The sequence below is a fragment of the Coturnix japonica genome, chromosome Z (assembly GCF_054131305.1).
Source record: "Coturnix japonica strain WE chromosome Z, WE-NBRP24, whole genome shotgun sequence".
Lineage (NCBI taxonomy): Eukaryota > Metazoa > Chordata > Aves > Galliformes > Phasianidae > Coturnix > Coturnix japonica.
Genome location: NC_140702.1, coordinates 26,983,704 through 27,002,913, shown reverse-complemented (window position 1 = coordinate 27,002,913; position 19,210 = coordinate 26,983,704). Strand labels below are relative to the sequence as shown.

Genomic DNA, 19,210 nt, shown 5'->3' with positions numbered 1-19,210 from the left:
AACAAGCTTACTTTAATAATTGATTTATATTTATAGTCTAGTGCCAGAGATGAGTAAGAAGTAGTCCCCATTCTGACTGCAGACATTCCAGTGGAGATCTTAAATTCACAGAATCATAGAATCACATGGTTGGAAAGGACCTACAGGATCATCTAGTCCAACCATCCTCCCATTACTGTTGCTACAACAAGCCACTTAACCATCTCTCATAGCTCCTCATCCAGATACCTCTTGAACACTGCCAGGGATGGCAACTCCACCACCTCCCTGGGCAGCCATTCCAGTGCCTGACCACTCTCTGAGGGAAAAAGTTCCTTCTTATGTCCAGTTTAAACCTCATCTGATACAACTTGTGGCCATTTCTTCGGGTCTTGTTTGTTGCCTGGGAGAAGAAGCCAAACCCCTCCTTATCACAACCTCCTTCAGGAAGTTGTAGAGTGCAGTGAGGTCTCCCCTGAGCCTCCTCTTCTCCAGACTGAAAAATCCCAGCTCCCTGAGCTGCTCCTCATAAGACTTGTGCTCCAGACCCCTCACCAGTTCTGTTGCCCTTCTCAGGACATGCTCCAGGGCCTCAATGTCTTTCTTGTAGTGAGGAGCCCAAAACTGAACACAATACTTCAGATGTGGCCTCACCAGAGCTGAGTACAGGGGGAAAATTCCTGGCTTTCCCCATCTGTGAATCATAATTTATTTTCTGTTGCTTTTTATCTTTGTGATTTGAGCTGCTTGTGTAAGCATACTTTGGTCTATTTTACTCAGAGGGCCTGGTCAGCCGATCTCAGTGTTGGTCTTTGATAGATCATTGTTTTTTATGAAACATGGAGAATTTACAGACACAGTGTATTACTCATGGGATAAGTTGCACAAGTCCTCTGAGAAGCAGTTAGTTACTTATCTCTTAATTTCTCAGCTAAGTTTCTTCTCTCTGTAACTTGCAAATCTGTGTTAGACTTTTTTCTGTTGTTGACTTGCACTGCTTTGGTTGCTCTTATTAAAGATGGGAGGACTTGACTAAGGGCTGTACATATACTTTATAGATCCATGTTTCTCACCATTTTGTCATGCTTTTCCCCTTTTCTTTCATTTTTGATTATATTTTTTGTGTGCCGATGTTTATTTTTGATCAGTGGAAGACAGGGCACTGTGTTCAGTGGGAAAAGTTGTTACTGGTTCTGTTAGGAAATGATGAAATAAGTGCAATGTTAGCATGTTTTAACCCATAGTTTTATCTCTCCTGTCAGTAAATATTTCCACATTGAAGAGTGCTGTTACCTGTGTCTGCATGGCAAAAGAATGACTGACCAGGAGAGGCTGTGATGCAGATTTTGTTGTAGGTGCCTTGATCTCTTCATCTCAGTATGTGAAGCTCTAGGCATGAAACTGCTATTATTAAAATAAATAGGAAAACTACAAAGCCCTGGAGGTATAGTAAATGTGTTGTTGAATGGATGCATTAGATGAGACAGAAAGTGAAATTGCTGCAACTCATTGCATTTGTATTGAAACTTTCTCTGCTTGCGATTTAGATTGTTCTTTGGGAAATGGGCAAAAACTAATTGGCATATTTTTTTCCAAGACACAGCTGCAATTGTAGAAATTTGTGTGTGGTTAATTTTTACTATTTGTAAGGTTTAGTTCAGGTAAACAGATCTTGATAGTCTTCATTGCTTAACCCTGTCCCATTCCAAAGGTCATGCGGGAATAAATAAAAGAGAAAAACTCACAGGTTTATGTCGCAGGTCAGTGAGGTGCTTTGTGGTTTACTACTTTTGCAGTCCAAGTTGTTGTTTATTGGTCTGCACATTGGTACCATATTTCTTCTGTTTTACTTTCCATTCAGACTTCTCTCTCTTCTGCTCAAAGAACATAGCAGAATTACATTACACCTTACTGTTATTTGCAGTTTGCTTTTTAAGGCTGGATGGAGTATGGGTGTGATTTTTATGCAATACGTAACACCCAAATTAAGTGAGTGAATTTTGGATTCCTTTGTTGTTAGTTTTAGTTTTAGTTGTACTGTACTGTACAATTAAAACCAACTTTAAGAGTGTCACGAAAACACATCCAGGTAAGCATTTAAATGCATAGAGGCTTCATGTTTTTGTGGGTTTTTTTTTGTTTTTTGGGGTTTTTTTGGGTTTTTTTGTTCGTTTGTTTTTTAATTTATCAGAATTTATTTGCTTTCTACGTATTCTTTCCTCCAGTAGTTTTTCAGAAAGACATGTTTGTATAAGAGGAGCCGGTTGGTCTAATCTCTATTTTCTTCTTTCAAATTCAGACACCACCTTTTACTCAGGAACTCCTTGAAGTTCAGTTTGTTATAAGCTGAAGCCAGTATTTATGGAGAGGTATCACTGCATGCTAGTCTTCTTCTTAAGCCCCTCCACAAGCCATCCAGTGCTGAAACAGGGAATTCTGTTGTCTTACCTGGTACAGCTAATATGCTGAATGCTGTCGACAGTCGTGCACATGTCTAATCATGGACAGTTCAAAAGAGTAGCATAGGAACATTAAGGGAATACAATTAGTAAGCTTTGTAGTGTCTTTCTCAGTTGCTTACTTAAGGGCTAAATTGTATCCTTGGATTAAGAGTCAAATTATATTCTCAGATCCAGTTTTCATTGAAGTGAACCTTGTGAACTTGCTGACGGCAAGACTATGACAGAGAGATTTTGATGTGGGCTAAGATCTGGTGTTGTAGTACTGCAATACATTCAGCACTTTAGACACAAATGTTACATTTAATGTTATTGCATTCTTTAGTCATTCATTATCTAAGTGGGTGGTGCATATTTTTAAAGAAGGAAATGTCGAAATTGGAAGTTATTGTGCTTTTTTAGTTGTATACTTCATGATTCTTTCTTTGTACTTGGAAGTCAATTATTTAGGGAGTGACCATCGTGGCTTGCAACCTTATGTTGATCCATATGTTCATTAACCCTGTACGTTGCCTAGAGCAACACTCTCTATTTCTTTTGGGAAGAGGAGTAGTTTATTTGTCTACTTAACAATGGGATATTTAAAAGTTTTAAAAGGGGAAGAAAAGACAGGATTCAAAGTTTGCATTTGTGTGGGGAGCAGAATAATGAGATCATAAAATGGATTTCATCAAAGTGTTTTGAGTTATACAAGATTTGTAGAAGCATATAGCCAAATTTGAAAGGCTTAAATTCTGAGCCTTTTGTAATTTGACTGACAGAATGTTTCTTTCTTTTTTCTTTTTTTTTATGGTTTACATTCCACTGCTGCTATACTTAGAAATGACACTTTAAGGAGACAATCATGTAGAAGGAGAACTGCAGAAAGAGAAGGGATTGCATGGCTTGAAGTTGTGTTCGTGAGCCTGTGGGTGAGTCTGAGGTCAGGTGAGGTGAGGTGCACAGCTTTAGGCTGAGACCTCCTGGCAAGGGAAACATTCAGCAGCAACAGTCCCCACGCTGAGAGACTTTCCCACGTGTTTCCGTGCTTTTTCAGACAGGCATCAGCTTGTGCTCATAACATACATGCATGTGAGGAAATAGCACTGATGGAGTAGAGAATGGGTTTTGTTTGTGTTTAAGACTGGGATTAGATCTCAAATGGTTGTTTTGTCTTCCTGGGTTTGACAGTCTTACTAAGACAGACAGTGAGCAAATGTTACCCTGATACTTCATCTGCTTCCTGAGTGGTCTTTAGCTGTGCAACAAGCGTGCCAGTGTACACTCTTGCTACTTCTTTTGAACACATGAGTACCATCTCCCACTGGAAGCTTCTCACTGCTGCCAGACATGGCCCTGGCCCTCCATGTGAAAGGCATATGGAACTCGTCATGAAAAAGAGAACATAAAACATCTGCCCACCAGAGAGGGCGTGTGGTTTCCCCAAGCATATTGATGATGCATGCTTTGGGAATGGTGATAAATTGCTCATGTAAATCCCTTAAAATATAATGATCTTGCAACTGATAGAATATGATTATCAAGCGCTAAATATGGCATATTTAAGGTACTTGAGCCTTGACAAAGCTCCACTGTGTTTTGGTTTGTAGCAGGAGTTAAAATGAACATGTGAATGATGTTTGTGAACAGCTGACCAACAGTTTGCACTGCACGTCATGTCTTAGAAGAGGGAACACAGCAACCTAGATCAAAGTATCTCAGTAATGCTGCTGCAGCTGTTTAATTTAAAGAAAATTATTTAATGGGAAACTTCACCGATCATGCTCCTGGATAGTGACAATCAAGTCTGAATGAAACTCTTGGATTGGATACACTTCTGTTCAGTTTCACTAATCTACTATGGATTATTCATCTCTCTTTGAAAAAATCTGATTGATTTCTGTGTCTTATATGAAGCTTGTGATAAATTACATAAGTAAAAGCATCGTGTAAAAGGGGAGAGATATCTTTTCCAGAATCATTTGGACATCCACAGTTCATTAATAGAGAAATCTGCCGATATGTTATCAGTTAGAACATAAACTTGGTTCTGTAGTCTAACCAAGTGGACTCTGATTTCTGGCATGACCAACATATATAATTTGTGTGACAGATGCATCACATTTCCAGTGAAAAAACATATGGACTTCAAAGAATGTTTATTTTCAGGATTTGTGTGAGCTGCTTATCATACAAACTAAGTATTTTCCAGGCTTGGATCCTGTTGAATTGAAGGACTATAAAAAGATTACTCAAAATGCCCAGATACTGTCAGCACAAATAATGCTCTTCTGCAGCATCCTAATGAAAAAAACCAAAACCAAACAGAGATTATGTAACTAGTCTATCTGATATTTTAATATGTCTTGATCCTAGAAAAACATATTTGAAAAATGCCTTATGGGCTAAGAAATTAATAAAGATAAATGCAAGCTGTGAATATAACATTAATAATGTGTTGAGTGTTCTGAATGTTTTCAGACTCTTTGTGTTTTTCTTCTTACATCAAAAAGTAGGGTTCATTCCTGGGAGATTTTTGGAGGTAGAAGTCAAGTCACCATTCCCCTTCTCTCCTTCCAGTTTGTGTTGTAAAAGAAAAACACATTTCTGTCTGTGATCAGTCTTGGATGAAGGACTTGGGCATGTGTGCTCTATGTTCGTACCTTTTCAGAAGTTTTTTGGGGGCTGTTTTACTCTGCAATCCATGGATCGTTGTTCTATAAAGGAACGCATAAATGTAACCACTTGGAAATAATCCATAGATTGCAGAGTTGTTGGTTCCAAAGGTAAAAGTGTCTCTGCTGCATATATGTGTGAAGAGGGGGCACAGGGAGAGGCATTCCAAAGAAAATGGACAGCTATGGTAGAGTACAATGAAATATTTTGATCTTGAGCCCCAAGTAGTTTGATAGTGGACTGAAAAGAAAATGTGTTGCCGCTCTTTTTTTTCCTGTATCTTAAAGTTTTACAGTCTTTCTGACTTTGTATAGTATTTAAAGTAGCAGATTTTGCTTCTGCGTCCTAGAATATGTGGAAAAGCCTGCTGGAGCTCTTTGGTTACATGTAATAAAAATATATCAGTCAGTGTGCTTTGCAGGGAAATGTGATGATAGCTGAATTTGAGAATTCGTATTGATGGAACTACAGAGACTGGATGCGGGGAGTAGGATCTCATGCTGCTAAAGAGAGTGCTTTGACGCTGGTGGAAGTCTGTATTAGTCCCACATCAAGATTTGCCATATAAATGAATCTTCTGTGTGAATAATTTATGTTTTCAAAAGATTTAGATTTTTACTATGTCTAATGAACAGAGGAATTCATTAAGACTCTAGAAATTGTCTTGTGTATTCTAACCTAGTTGTTGTAATCATGCATGTAAATTTTTAACTGAAATTAAAATGTTAATTGACGTAATTTGGTAGAGTGGAGTACATTTTTAAGACAAATAATGACTTGAGTGAGTTACTTAACTCAGGATACTTGTAATTTAAAGTGAGATATAATAAAGAATTGACAAAATTCTGAGTCTGCTTTAGGGATGACATCCATGGGCTGGAAGTGACCAGGGTAACAGGTAAAGCATTAAGTCATCCACAGTTTAATTCTACATTTCATGTTCTAAAATCTTCTTTGAAGTGCTGCATGCTTCTTATTGATGCTTCAGCATGCACATCGAAGAGAAAGCTGATACTATGCAAAGTATTTGAAAACAATACTTTGTTTTTGTAAGCACTTAGATTTAGGAGATGAACCTAATAGCAGAAATACTTGTGGCATTTAAAATTCAGAGATATCTAGGTCAATCTATATCTGTGACAGGGGTGGAGGCAATAGGCCTGTGGGCCCCCTGACCCCAAAAATGGGAAGGGAAAAAGGAAAGGGGTAGGGAGATGGGAGCTGAGCTCAAGGAAACGAACAGAGCAGCAGCAACGATCTATGGAGGAGAACTTAAATTACTAACTATGATATTGGAATGCAAGATGGCGCAATATAATACAATCTAATTGAAACTGAGGCTAAAAAATCAAGTAAAATAAGAAAGAGAGCTTTTCTGAAGACTGAGAAGCCTACTTTGAAATTGAAGGTGCCACGGCTTGTTAATACACCCACACCCACTGCCAGGCAGTGAGACAGAGAGCCAGCGTCACTTCCGTGATGTATTTCCCTCTCTGACCATGAGGTCCTCTGGGACATGTAGTTCTTCTTCTCTGTGCTCCATATGAAGTTATGATGTGGAATACCAATAGCAAAAATTACAAACCATGACATCTTGGTTCAGATGTTTCTACACCATCCAAATATCTGTGTTAGAATTAGTATTTCTAAATACAAATGAAAATATGGTTAGTATATGAGCACTGAAAAATTGCTGGCATTATTTAATATCTTAAGAACTTTTAAAACATTGATTGTATTATTGCTTGTTTATGCTTTTGTTGCTCATTTACTCAGAGATAAATGCAAACCTCTTGTCAAGAGCATTGAATTATTAATGGCCAATACTGTAACAATAAACTCTTTTTTTGTTGTTGTTGTTGTTGTTATACAAGTATAGAACACTGAACAAAATAAAGTCAGAATAGACTACCCCTGTTAAAATGCTGAGTTTTTCTTTGTGTGTTAAATGTTTATAGTTAATAGAAAAATTCCAACATTTTCATCCCTATTCTTTTCAGGTGACTTCTCTCTCCATCAAAACAGGTCCCCATTCCAACCTTCTTGCAAAGATGTCTTGCTGCCCAAGCAGTACTCCTAGCTACCTGCACTTCCCCCATGGGGGTTCCTTCCTATGGAACAGGCTGCCCACAAGGGCATCTTCTCTGGAGATATTGAAGACCTGTCTGCATGCCTGCCTGTGCAGCTTGCTGTAGGGAGCTTGCTTTGGCAGGGAGTTTGGACTTGGTGATCTCTAAGAGGTTCCTTCCAACCCATATAATTTTGTGATTCTGGGACTGTATTGAACACTGAAACATCCTTACTTTTTTAGTGTTTAAGTGGCCTATTTTAAAAACACCGCTTCACTTCAGTAGATGGCCATAAGCCCAATGCAAACATGTTGTAACATATTCTAGTGGAATGCTGGTAAAATCATTATCCATGGAAGCATTTCAGAAATTCTTTGAGGGTTAGTGATGGTAATTTATAAAATACAGCATGCAATCAATAATAACACAAACAGTATTTTAAAGATGTATCATCATTATGGTTCAAAACCTAGCATCTGAAACTTGAAAGTGCTTCGTGTACAATATTAATGCAAACACATAATATAAATCCTCTGCACTAATGTAGTAAATTGAATAGTACAACTTCATGGTGCTTCTCTTCTGCACAGGTGAGAAGCTAGTGTGTATTTCCCATGCTCACACATATTCAGTTCTGGTCTCTCATTTTTTGGCTTTTTTTTCCAGACCACTCTGCCTCCAACTATTTGTTCCATAGGCAATATGCAGGTCTCATCCATACCTTTTTCAGCCAACTTTTCTCTCTGCCTTCACAAGTCCCCATTCTTACCTTCTGGCAAAGATGTCTTTCAAACTATCCAGCTTTCTGCCCAAGGAGTACTTTAAGGGACCTGCACACCCCAATCCTTCAGTGTCATTTCCTTACTCCAAGACGTAGTTTCTCCTTCCAGCCTCCTGTGTACCTGCCAGAGTTTACTCCTCTTTTAATCTTTTTCTCGATTTCCAAGTCCAGCTCTTCTCCTTTACAGCTTCTAATCAGAAAGCATGATTCTCAGAGACTATAAAGTCGGGATGGACAAGATTAGGAGCTGTCATAACAGTCTATGATGAAGTTATAGTCATAACTGCACCTCTAGTTTTGGTGCTAGCACAACTTTCTGAGGCTTGTCCAAAAGACTGAGCTTTTTTTTCACCATAGCTAGTGCAAGTACTAGCATCCTTCAGGTGGCATATCAGTTGTCATCTGTGCTTGAACTGCCTTAGATTGTGTGTTTGCGATCTGTTTTCAGTCAAGTGACCATGAAACCATTTGTGAATGTTGCATTGAGAACTGTCCTTTGCTGCTAAGTCTGAATAAGATTATTTCATCTTTCTGACCCTTTATATCTTTTCCACCTCTGCTTGCATAACATATTAAAGCAGACATTTTGCTGGTTATGGATGTTGCTGTTGTTTGATTTACAGATTTACTTGGTTATTTTTACTTAAATTCATGATTGTCTACTTGCAGTCTGGTTACTGTAGGAAAAAAAATGAGTCTCTTGGGATGTGGGGTATACTAGGAACAAATATTCTGTCAGGTATACCTAACAGAAGGACTGGCCCATGCTGAACAAGTATACTGTTGCTTTGAATATGATCAGTAAAGAAATTAAATCTTTGAAGGCAAATTTATCTCTGTTGGTAGCATGATATGTCATTTAAATGCTGTGAATGATACCAGTGTGACAACAATATTGAGGTAACTGCCATATGTAAACAAATAAATTTGATACACTTTTTTCTTTCTTTCAAATTGAATGACTTTTTTTTCTGATTTATGAGAGTCTAGTATGAAAAATGGATTGGATCACTTTTTCTTCTCTGCTGTTAAGTATCTTCCCTGTGGTGGAAAGTAGAAAAAAGCGTGCTGACTCGTAAGAGCCAAACATTATTTGGCATAGAAATCTGTATAAATGTACTTACTCTAAGATACATCCCTGCAAAACTCAACTTTTTTTCATGCTTTTAAAAATGTACAGATTTTTTCACATCGCTGCAGGGCTGAATATCTATGAATACCCATAATTATCTTTCTTCGTGAAAATCAACACAGTTGAATTTCAGTGCCTACCCCTTCTGAAACCAAAGCAAATACACTAATTGCTTTCCATGATTGAGATTTTTTTCTTTACTGTGAAAATTTCTTTAACTTCAATTTTATCCATATTGTGTGTATAATGTTAAATCTCTTTTCATGTGTCATTTAAACATTTAAAAACCCAATAATTAATTCCAATTAGGTGTAGCTAGTTCAGGTTCCATCTCAGAATGACAGGATGATTGAGGTTGGAAAAAATGTCTAGAGATCATCTGGTCTAATAACCCTGTTTAAGCAAGGCCGCTCAGAGCAGGTTGCCCAGAACTTTCATCATCTTGGTGGTCCTTTGTTCAAAAGGCCCCAGGTCCCTTTCTGCCAAGGTGTTTTCCAGCTGGGTGGTCCCCAATGTGTTCCTGGTGGCTGGAATTATATCTCCCCAGGTATAAGACTTCGCACTTCTTGTTGAACTTGAAAAGGTTCTTATAGGCCCAGCCTGACAAGATCCCTGTGGATGATAACACAACATTCTTGTTTATATTCCACTACTCCCAGTATTGTGTCATCTGCAGATTTTCTGAGGATACAGACTACTCTATCATTCAGATTAATGAAGGTGCTGAACAGGATCAAACCCAGTAGGTGACCACTGAGGTATATCGCTAGTTACAGGCCTCCAACTAGGCTTTGTGCCTAGTGATTACCGCCCTGTAGGCCCAGCCATCTCTCCATCTGCTTATCTAGCCCATGCTTCAACAGGTTTTCTGTTATAAAGGCCTAAGTCCAGTAGACAATAACCACTGATCTGCCAACAAAGCCACTTTATTGCAGAAGTTTCTCAAGTTTGTCAAGAATTATTTCCCCTTGGTAAAACCATGCTGACAGTCCTGATCATTTTCTGATCCTTTGTCAGCATTAAAATGGTTTCAAGGTTTATCTGTTTCCCAGGTCTTGAGATGAGTCTGCCCAGACTGTAGTTACCAAGACCCTTCTTCTTGCCCTTTTAGTTCCAAGAAAGGAATTTGTCCTCAGGCTGTTCTCTCATATGCATGATCATTCAGAGATTATCAGCAGTGGGCTCACAGTGCCATTTGGCATCCTAGAATAGGTAAAAGACCAAATGTCCAATATTTAGTGGATATTATTTATGTCAGAGAGTTCTTTCCTTTGAATGGAACAGGTTAATAGAACGGTGGTAGAGGAAGCTTTGTATTGAATTTGAAATGTTGGTAAGCATTGCAGTGATACTTTATACTTCATAGTGCATTTCATTTGAGGAGCCGAAATAAGCTGTACGCCATTATTGATGCAATTCTGTCATAGTGCATGAGAACCTACATTTCAATTTGTTAATAACATTATGTTACATGCTTTATCAGAAATCTTATTAGTCAAACTGATAACTCAATTCCAGCTGCCTGGCTTGGTCTTGCAGAGAGGAGTGTTTCTTACAGGGGCAAGGTTATGAAATTACACTTTTAAGACCATTTTACAGAAAGGGAATTGAGAGGATTTTAATGGTTGGCAGGACTGGGTCAGGGTCAGTTTTTTCCTTTAACAAATGACATTGTTGCAAACTTTAAGTAGATTTGATGGCAGTGCTTGAGGAGAACTTGCAGTTTAGTAATCTTGAGAGAAGGGCTGAAAGAACAAGATGACCTTGACACAAAGGATTTTTAGAACATGTTGCCTCCTATTTTTATAAAGATGAGTTGTTAGCATGTTAGCACAACCACTGGCATCCAGGGTTTTTTTGTTGTTGTTTTTTTGTTGTTTGTTTGTTCTTTTTTTTTTTTTTTTTTTTTTTAAAATTTTTTTCCTTCAGAACATTAGTTATATTTAGATCCTAGAGGTTCTATCATCAGATGTTTATTTAATTTTATGGTTTACTTTTGGGTAGGCTATTCTGGTTCTCAGCTGTCTGTATCTGCAGGTTGTTCTCCTGTGTCCTTCTTACAGCTTTAGTAGTGTGTCTACTCTTAGCTTTAATTAGCCCTTTCTTTTGGCCCTCTTGCAGCTGGTAATTTATTGTTGCTGCCCTTTGGCCTTTTGCTTTTATACATACTTAGCTCCCTCTTCATTGTCTGTCCTTTTATTTATGTTTTGTTCCGCAGTTCTGCTCAGAGTTCATGCTAATGGCCCTTATTAAAGTGTAAGGGAATGCTACCTCTTGCAGTGTTGACTGTATGAGACTTTGAGGAGTCTGATTCTGTTGGGGCAATGGCACGTACCTGCCATGTGATTAATTAGCATGGGATTTTATAAAATTAATGGTGACAATTAAGCCAGTGTAAGCCAGGCTAGGGTGTCTTCAGTAAGGTGATCTGTATGGAGACAGCTCCTAGTGCCATGTAATATAAAATCAGAATTGGTAACGTGTTTGGTTCAAGAAACGTGTAGATGTGGTAGTGAGGACCATGTTTAATGGGCATGGATGGTTGGACTAGATGATCTTAGAGATCTTTTCCAGCCTTTAAGATTCTTTGATTCTATGAAACCACTCCAAGTTGTATACCTTGGAGTTCTTGGGGTTTATATAGAACTTCTGATGATGAAAGTAATATTTCTGGAGAACTTATACATCAGAGTTACTGGAAATGGTAATTACTTGAAGGTTTTTGTTTTTTGCTGTGAAGTACTCTGCAAATTTGATCTTCTTTAGCAGATTTTGACATGAGGATTGATTTTCCTGGAGAACTCACAAGTGCTGATAGCCTAGTTGAGTTTTTGCTGAAATTCCAGTATGTCACATTAATATTTGTAATTAGCTGCTTATTGAGCTTTTACGGTGGCTTACAGTTTGTCTACCACAAGTGATAATAGATTATATGATGATATCTTTACTTTTTCTCTATGAGCTCTCCAATAATCTCCTGAAATATCTTCATCGTCTGTAGATTTTTCCCATTGAAGCACTTGAGATCTATCTGAATGTGGTTCTGGTCACTCTGAGTTGGATTCCCAGTAGCAGTATGCAGATGTCTTACATCTACTAGATTCATGTCCTCAGTTTTACTAGTACTTCTTTTCTTTGCTCACAGGCAGCGTCTTACAGAAGCTTAAAGGGGGAAATGAAATATTTCAGACAATGGAGAAAACTTAACTTTGCCTTTGTAAAAATTATTATATAAAATATTCAGTTTCTCTACAAGAGAATCAATGGTTTTAAATTTAACTTCATTCCATTTAGTCCAGTATTCTACTCATGTCTCTTCAGCACTTTAATAGGCATTACAAAAAACAACTGACCTAGATAAACTGAGACCTTTGTGACCACAGTGAAGTCATTGACATTTTGGCACTGCCACTCTCATTAGTGGTACTAATCCAAGTGTTGTGCTGTTAGCACTGCTGTATTTCATGTGTAAAATTTTATACACAGAAAGATAAAGAACTTGCAACCTCTTAATTAGGGAATCTAATAGCCTGTACACAATTTATGGTTATGTGCCAAGTACATTAATTGTGATTATGAAGTCATTGCAATATAATAATGTAATTTGTCAATATAAATCACCATCTTCCTTATTTAGCGAAAAGTTTTAGAAGACGCAGGACGCATTGTTTCATCTTGTGCTAAAATCAAATGAACACTGAATAACTGAAATAAAAAAAGAATGCAGAGGACTGAGAGTTCTTTGAGAGGCCTGGTTTCAATAAATATTTTTTTCACATCTGGCAATATGTTAAAATTTTACTTTATAATTTGACAGACATAAAAATATTACTCTTATTTTTGTTCACTTCCTTCGTTACTCTTTCTGTCACAATGCCTTAAAAAAAAATGAAGTGCCATCAAGAGCATCTGAAATCTGCAGTTTCTGTAGTATTGCTGAAACAGCTGCTTTTGTTTTCAGCAGGCGGACTCCTTCTGTCCAGGACTGGGTCATATGAAAAAACTAATTTGCTGATGGTGTTGCATGACTGTCACTGTTACACATGTGGTTCCCAAAATATATTTACTAGCTTTGTAGTAGACTAATTAAGATCACATGATTTTTTGTCAGTTTGGGATTGGAATTTACAATCTTTGCTCTGTGAAACTTATTTTTCTTTTCTCCTTTACTGTTTAATTTGAATTCGTAAGCTTTTTCTAGCTCTGTGTATTTATGCTTGAAAATGTATTTCTTGTGTATTTGTGCCTGACCTTTAAACTTATGTTTTGGGGTCAGAACAAGGCAATGTAGAGAGCAGTGTTTTTTTAAGCTGTTTCACTAATGCAACCTGCAAAATGAGTTATCAAAACCATGATATCAGTAGGGCTCATGATGCTTCCTAGGTTGCTGGTAAACACTGCACTTAGAAAATTGTTATAGCAGTTAGGCACTCTAATAGGCAATAGTTAAATTTTAGTATTGCAGTGCATATTCATTTGGTTCTTTAATTCAGTACATTACAGAACTGCAGCCTAACTGTAGAGGCCCTAGAAGATCATAAGGAGCAAGGGAGAGAGAGTGGAAAGAGAGAAAAGGGCTGAAGAAAATGGGGAGAGGGAGAGAGGGAGGAAGAAAGAGGGAGAGAAAGGAAATGGAAGAAAAAAAAATTGCACTAATTCTTTGGAGTTTTTAGATTTATTTATTTTTTTTACCATCAGGCTTCGTAGCAGATCAGAGATTGACTGCCTGAATGGTATACTTTACCTTTGTGCCTGATTGTCTGTCCACCTGCATTACATGCAGCCATTCAGGTGGGTCCAGAAGGAGACCATGAAGATGATCCAAAGGCTGAAACACCTCTCCTATTGAAAAGAAAGCTGAGGGGGCTGGGCTTGTTTAGCTTGGAGTAGAGAAGGCTCTGGGGAAACCTCATTGTGACCTTCCCAGTACTTGTGGGAAGCTTATAAGCAGGAGGGAGGCAGACTTCATGTGTTGTCTGCTCGTGATAGGACAAGGGGGAATGGCTTTAAACTCTGGGAGATGTAGATTAGAGACTAGGAGGATATTAGTGATGAGTGATGGGACACTGGCACAGGCTGCCCAGAGAAAACTGTGGATGCCCCACTTCTGAGGGTGTTCAAGGCCGAGTTGGATGGGCCTCTGGACAGCGAGATCCCTGCCCCTGGTCTGAAATGGATGGACTTTGAGGTCCCTTCCAAACCAAGTCATTCTATGATTCCATGATTCAGGATAAAGGTACAAGCTAGGGTAAATACTGTTATCATTATTTCTGAATTATTCAGTGCAAGTACAGCCACTTGCCCAGGTGGACTTTGTTCTCCTAGGAGGCCTGATTGTATTGAGCTCTGGTGGTAGTAATTGTGGAATTACAGTCTAAGCAGTAGCTTTCAGACATCCGCAAAGTACATAGATATAAAGGAGCATAGAGGTGCTTGAGCTCAGTAATCACCTTTCACTTTTACACTGCTATTGTGGCCGAGTATGTAAGGAAATTAAAATCTGAGCAGGAGGATTCTTCTTGCAGGTATTATGAAAAGGTTTTGTTACTCTTTCACAGAAGCCTAAAAGATAGAACTAGATGCTGAAGATAAGGTTCAAAGAGAAGTAATAATAAAGAGGGTTTTGGGTTTTTTTTGACATATTGAGACTCACTTGTGTTGAGATAATAAAATACTGAAGCATACTAACATTTGAAGGTATAATTAATCTTACAGTTGCTCTGTGTTTACTGAGGTGGGACTGTGTATGATCTTACTGAGAAATTATACTGAAGCTGAAGTTACCAGTATGAAACTAAATCCTGTTTTTGTATAAAAAAGTTCAGTCTAGTCTGTTGCATCTGGTTCTGGGCTCCTCAGTTCAAGAAAGAGGGGGAACATCTAGAGAGAGTTCAGCAGAAAGCCACAAAGATGGTTTGGAGCATCCCCCTTATGAGGAAAGGCTGAGATGTGAATCTGTTCAACCCAGAGAAGAGAAGGCTGAGGAAGCTCTTATCAATGCTTATAAATATATACAGGGTGGGAGTCAAGTGGATGTGGCCAAGCTTTTTTCAGCAGTGTCCAGCAACAGAAGAAGGGGCAATGGACATAAACTGGAACATAGGAAGTTGTGTCTGAACTTGAGAAGGAATATCTTTACTTTGAGGATGGCAGAGCACTGAAACAGGTCTGTGGAGTCTCCTTCTTTGGAGTTATTCAAAAGCCACCTGGACACTTTCCTGTGTAACCCACTGTAGGGAACCTCCAGAAGACCTTCCCAACCCCTACAATTCTGTGATTCTGTTTTAGTAGTTTCTAAGTGTTCTCTGCCTAAATGAGAACTGGGCTGCTAAAACACACAAGAATTTAATTTCCTTAAGCTGTCTTAAGTCATGATCCACTCAACTACTGTTTGTGCCATACAGCTTTCGCAAATTACAACAGGGTTATTTGGAGTTTTTTAATGTGTAAAATTCTTGGCATTAATTCCAATCTAGGTGGAGCAGAAAGCCATTAGAGACAGCAGAGATTCCAAATGGGTAATTGTTTTAAAAGGAAGAGCATTAAGTGCATGTACGCTGTTTGTCCCAGGGCAAGGGGAAATTTGGTGATCCCTCCCTTCCCATGTTTAATCTAATCAGAAAAGAAAAAAACTCTTTATTTTTATGTATTTATCTACCTTTAGAGAGTTGTTATATTTTTTATTATTTGGGCAGTGTTTTGAGAACATGAAATGCTCTTATATCTGTGATAGTTTATTTGAACCCCTTTAAAACATTAGTTACACCAGAAAAAGTATTGCTTTGTTTAAGTTAGGAGAAAGTTTGCTGTAGGAAAAAGATTAGCTGGTGGAAAGAAACACGCACCGTTTGGAGTTGTTTTTTAAGCTGAATTATTTGTAGAATCATGTCTTGGGAAATGAGACTGACACTTTCTGCTCTGTAAGTATCTGGATTTTGTTTTATTCTTCTTTGCACCATTGCTTTGAATCCCCAGGTCCATTTGTTTCTCACTAGCTGTGTGCTGGTAACATTCTCACTTTCTAGGTGTACTGCCTTACTGAGCTTTTTGGCTTCTGTAAAATTTGATTTTAGGTCATTACCAGACTCTTTAAAATCTCTCTTTTATTATTATTATTTATTTTTTCTCTTTCCTTTTTATTTGTTTATTTTTTTCTGTTGCTCTTTTACTGATATATTTTCCTTTATTATCAGGGTGATATGAAATATGTTTTTTTCCTTCTTTTTTTTTTTTTTTTTTTTTTTCATATTTGCATACTCCTTTAAGCCACACGCTCACTGGCAGTGTGCAGGCAAAGGCAAAGATGTTGTTTTTCTAAACGATTACTTAATATGTGTGTATGATTTAAAACCCAGTAATCTCAACGTCCATTTATTATCAAAATAATGGTCTTAGTTATATGAAGTCTTGCAGACACCATGGAAGTAGTTAGGATTGATAATTGTTTAGTTATGTATTTATTAAGCTTCTCTTTTCTTTCTACTAATTCTTACTCTGAATATTTTTTTGGCCCTTTTTGAAGACAGATCATTTGACCTAATATATGAATATGCTATTTTACTGTAGTAATAGTAATCCAAAAACCATTACCTGAGCACCTATATGAAAGATTCTGGTATTTTGGAAACCTTATCTGTTAGGAATCACAGAGCAAACTTTGCTGTTATTGAAAATCCAGACTACCTGGTGTTCCAAGGTAATGTTCTGTCTGCCATTTACTAAATAAGGCATTGTTATTAAAGAACCAAGAGATATGGCAGTAATTAGGCTGAGTCTTTATCTCTGTTCTGATATGTAGTTAACAACAGTGAATGTGGAAAATATTCATTTTAATGCCATGTTTCTGGCCTCATGATGCCTCTACAACAGAGCTTTCACTGCCTTAGACACTCATTTTGAAGAACTGGCTGTTTCACAGACTCATTGCTTCCATTTTTCTCGCTGATTTGAATTAAGTTGTTTGATAATCATACACTTCTGTAACTTTGGCTGAAATTCTTAGGATGAGAATCTTTAATTCTAGGAAATTTAACTAGGATATCTCTCCTTGATAATTAATTATCTTGAAAAAGTGATATATTAATGCCTTGGTCGATTAAAAATGTATTTTTGTATTGAAATTTGTCCAGCTATTATCTGTACATCATAGTTAGATCATTCTTTCTTGACTAGAGCAAGTTCACTGTTTTGACCTATGAAAATTTTAAGAGAGCTACTTTCACTTGATGACTCATCTCCTAACAAATAACAAAAGGCTGTGACTTGGAAATAAATTATTCTTCAACAGACATTCAATAGCCCTTGTTGGAGATTAAAACTGTGGATGAAGTAAAAGAAGAATGCTGGGATCCTCTCATGAAACTATTCTGATACAGTCACCACGGTTTTCAGTAGTATTTGCAATTTGCACAAACTATGTGAGGTGTTGGGTTGTTGTTTTTTTTTTGTCTTACTGACTGTACCTTATGTTTCTAAGCCATAGTTATGCAGTGTAATTAACCATCTTGGGAACTTGGGTTTTCGATACACATTGCTCACCAACAAATGTCTGTGCTTTAACTCTGCCCGGTGTGAAGCCTGTCTGCTTTTAATTAAAAAAAACCATTCATTCGAAAAAATGCCCTCTCTTGACCAAACAGTGAAGAAATCCAGATAGGATATCTAGAAGTATTTGGTTTCACTGCTGCTGGGAATGCCTGCTCTGATGCCAGTGTTAATTTCCCATGGCAACGTAATTCCACATTGACAATATTATGATTTCTGTTCATTCTTAAATCCAGTCTGGCTCATGTGTCACAAATTCCTAACTGACTCTAAGACTCTCATTCTTTCCAGAATGATTATCAGGTTCTATTTCATCCATATTCTCCCTTCTGTACACTGGCAGATAGATTACAACCCCTGCTTCTGCTCTTTTGTTGCTTTTTTTCCTCATCAACACAGTATACATCTTTGAAGATGGGTGTTCAATGTTTTCTTTTTGTGTCTGGTAGCCATATATGCTACTTATGCATGAATATGCAGAATCACTGGCCGTTTCCATTGATTTCCTCCAAGTCCTAGCTGTGCTGGCACAGCTCTGCTGCTGTGCATCGTTGTCATGCTGCACAATGCACTCTTCATTTGGGAAGGGTAGCCACTGATGTGTGAGTTAGTGTTTCCCCAAGGCCAGAAGCTGACTCTTGTATTCTTTGTTTTAAAGAACAGTATCTTGTCTCAGTAGCTGTGCTGCGAATGGGACCAAGCATTCCATGCAGGATGGAACAAACTTTCACTGCTATTTTTTTCAAATATAACTGCTGATATTGATGATGAGAAATTGGTTGAGCAAATGAAATTTCCAGAAGCATGCATGCTGTGTTACTCAGTTAACTAGGAACAGTATCATTTTGGTATTATTTGCTGTGAACTTGTGTCTTGAGAAATGTCTTTTTCCCTCCTCTGCTAAGTACCTCTTTTATCAGCTGTTCTAACAGTAATTTACCAGCAGCATGATGACAATTTAATCTGACAGTCAGAGGTAGGGCAGCTGAACGCTTTCTCCGAATTCAGAGGAATGATTCCATCCATATCTGTTTGTTGGTCACAGTTTGTGTGCTGCTCTAAGGTTCCACAAGCTGTTACGCAGATCTTTATAACCATGCAAAAATAAAACGTTCTGTTCTCTCATATGTTGGAGATCTTGGCAAGACAAAACGTTACAAATTTACTTGAGTATATTTAAAATTGTGACAGATATCAGAAAATGAAATCGGTGCATCCCACTTACTAGTAGACTCGTCTGATATTTTAAGGACATGGTATTGTGTCAAGTATTGCCAGAGTTTGCTGAAGTTCAAACTTCAAAGCATCAAGTTTACCTTGAAGATTGATCTTTTGGTCAGTTCACCCCTCTTGCCTGCTGCACTGGATGAGTATGTGCTAACACCACATTAGTGTAAGACCTGTCAGTGGGGCTTGGGCACAGATAAACATGAGATTATGTAAGACACCATGCTTTGTAAGGAAGTCATCTAGGCTCTGGTAGTCTTCTCTGCTGCCTCTGCTATAAAAATGTCAGCCCATGGCAGAAGAGTTGGCTGGCAGGCAGTATCTTTGCAGATTGCTTTCATGACACTTACTGAATCTTATTTCA

General features: G+C 37.9%; 1 protein-coding gene across 6 annotated transcripts in view; it reads left to right on the top strand.

Moving 5' to 3' along the window:
- MCC (MCC regulator of Wnt signaling pathway) overlaps window positions 1-19,210 on the top strand; it is a 165,568-nt gene that overhangs the window by 27,122 nt on the left and 119,236 nt on the right. Inside the window, exon 1 of one of the 6 annotated variants that reach the window (XM_085528363.1) lies at window positions 15,635-15,995. The exons of the other annotated variants lie outside the window; for them this stretch is intronic. The gene's annotated coding sequence lies outside the window, so the exon portion shown is untranslated. Of the gene's footprint in view, window positions 1-15,634; window positions 15,996-19,210 lie in introns of those variants that run through there. 6 annotated transcript variants of the gene reach the window in all.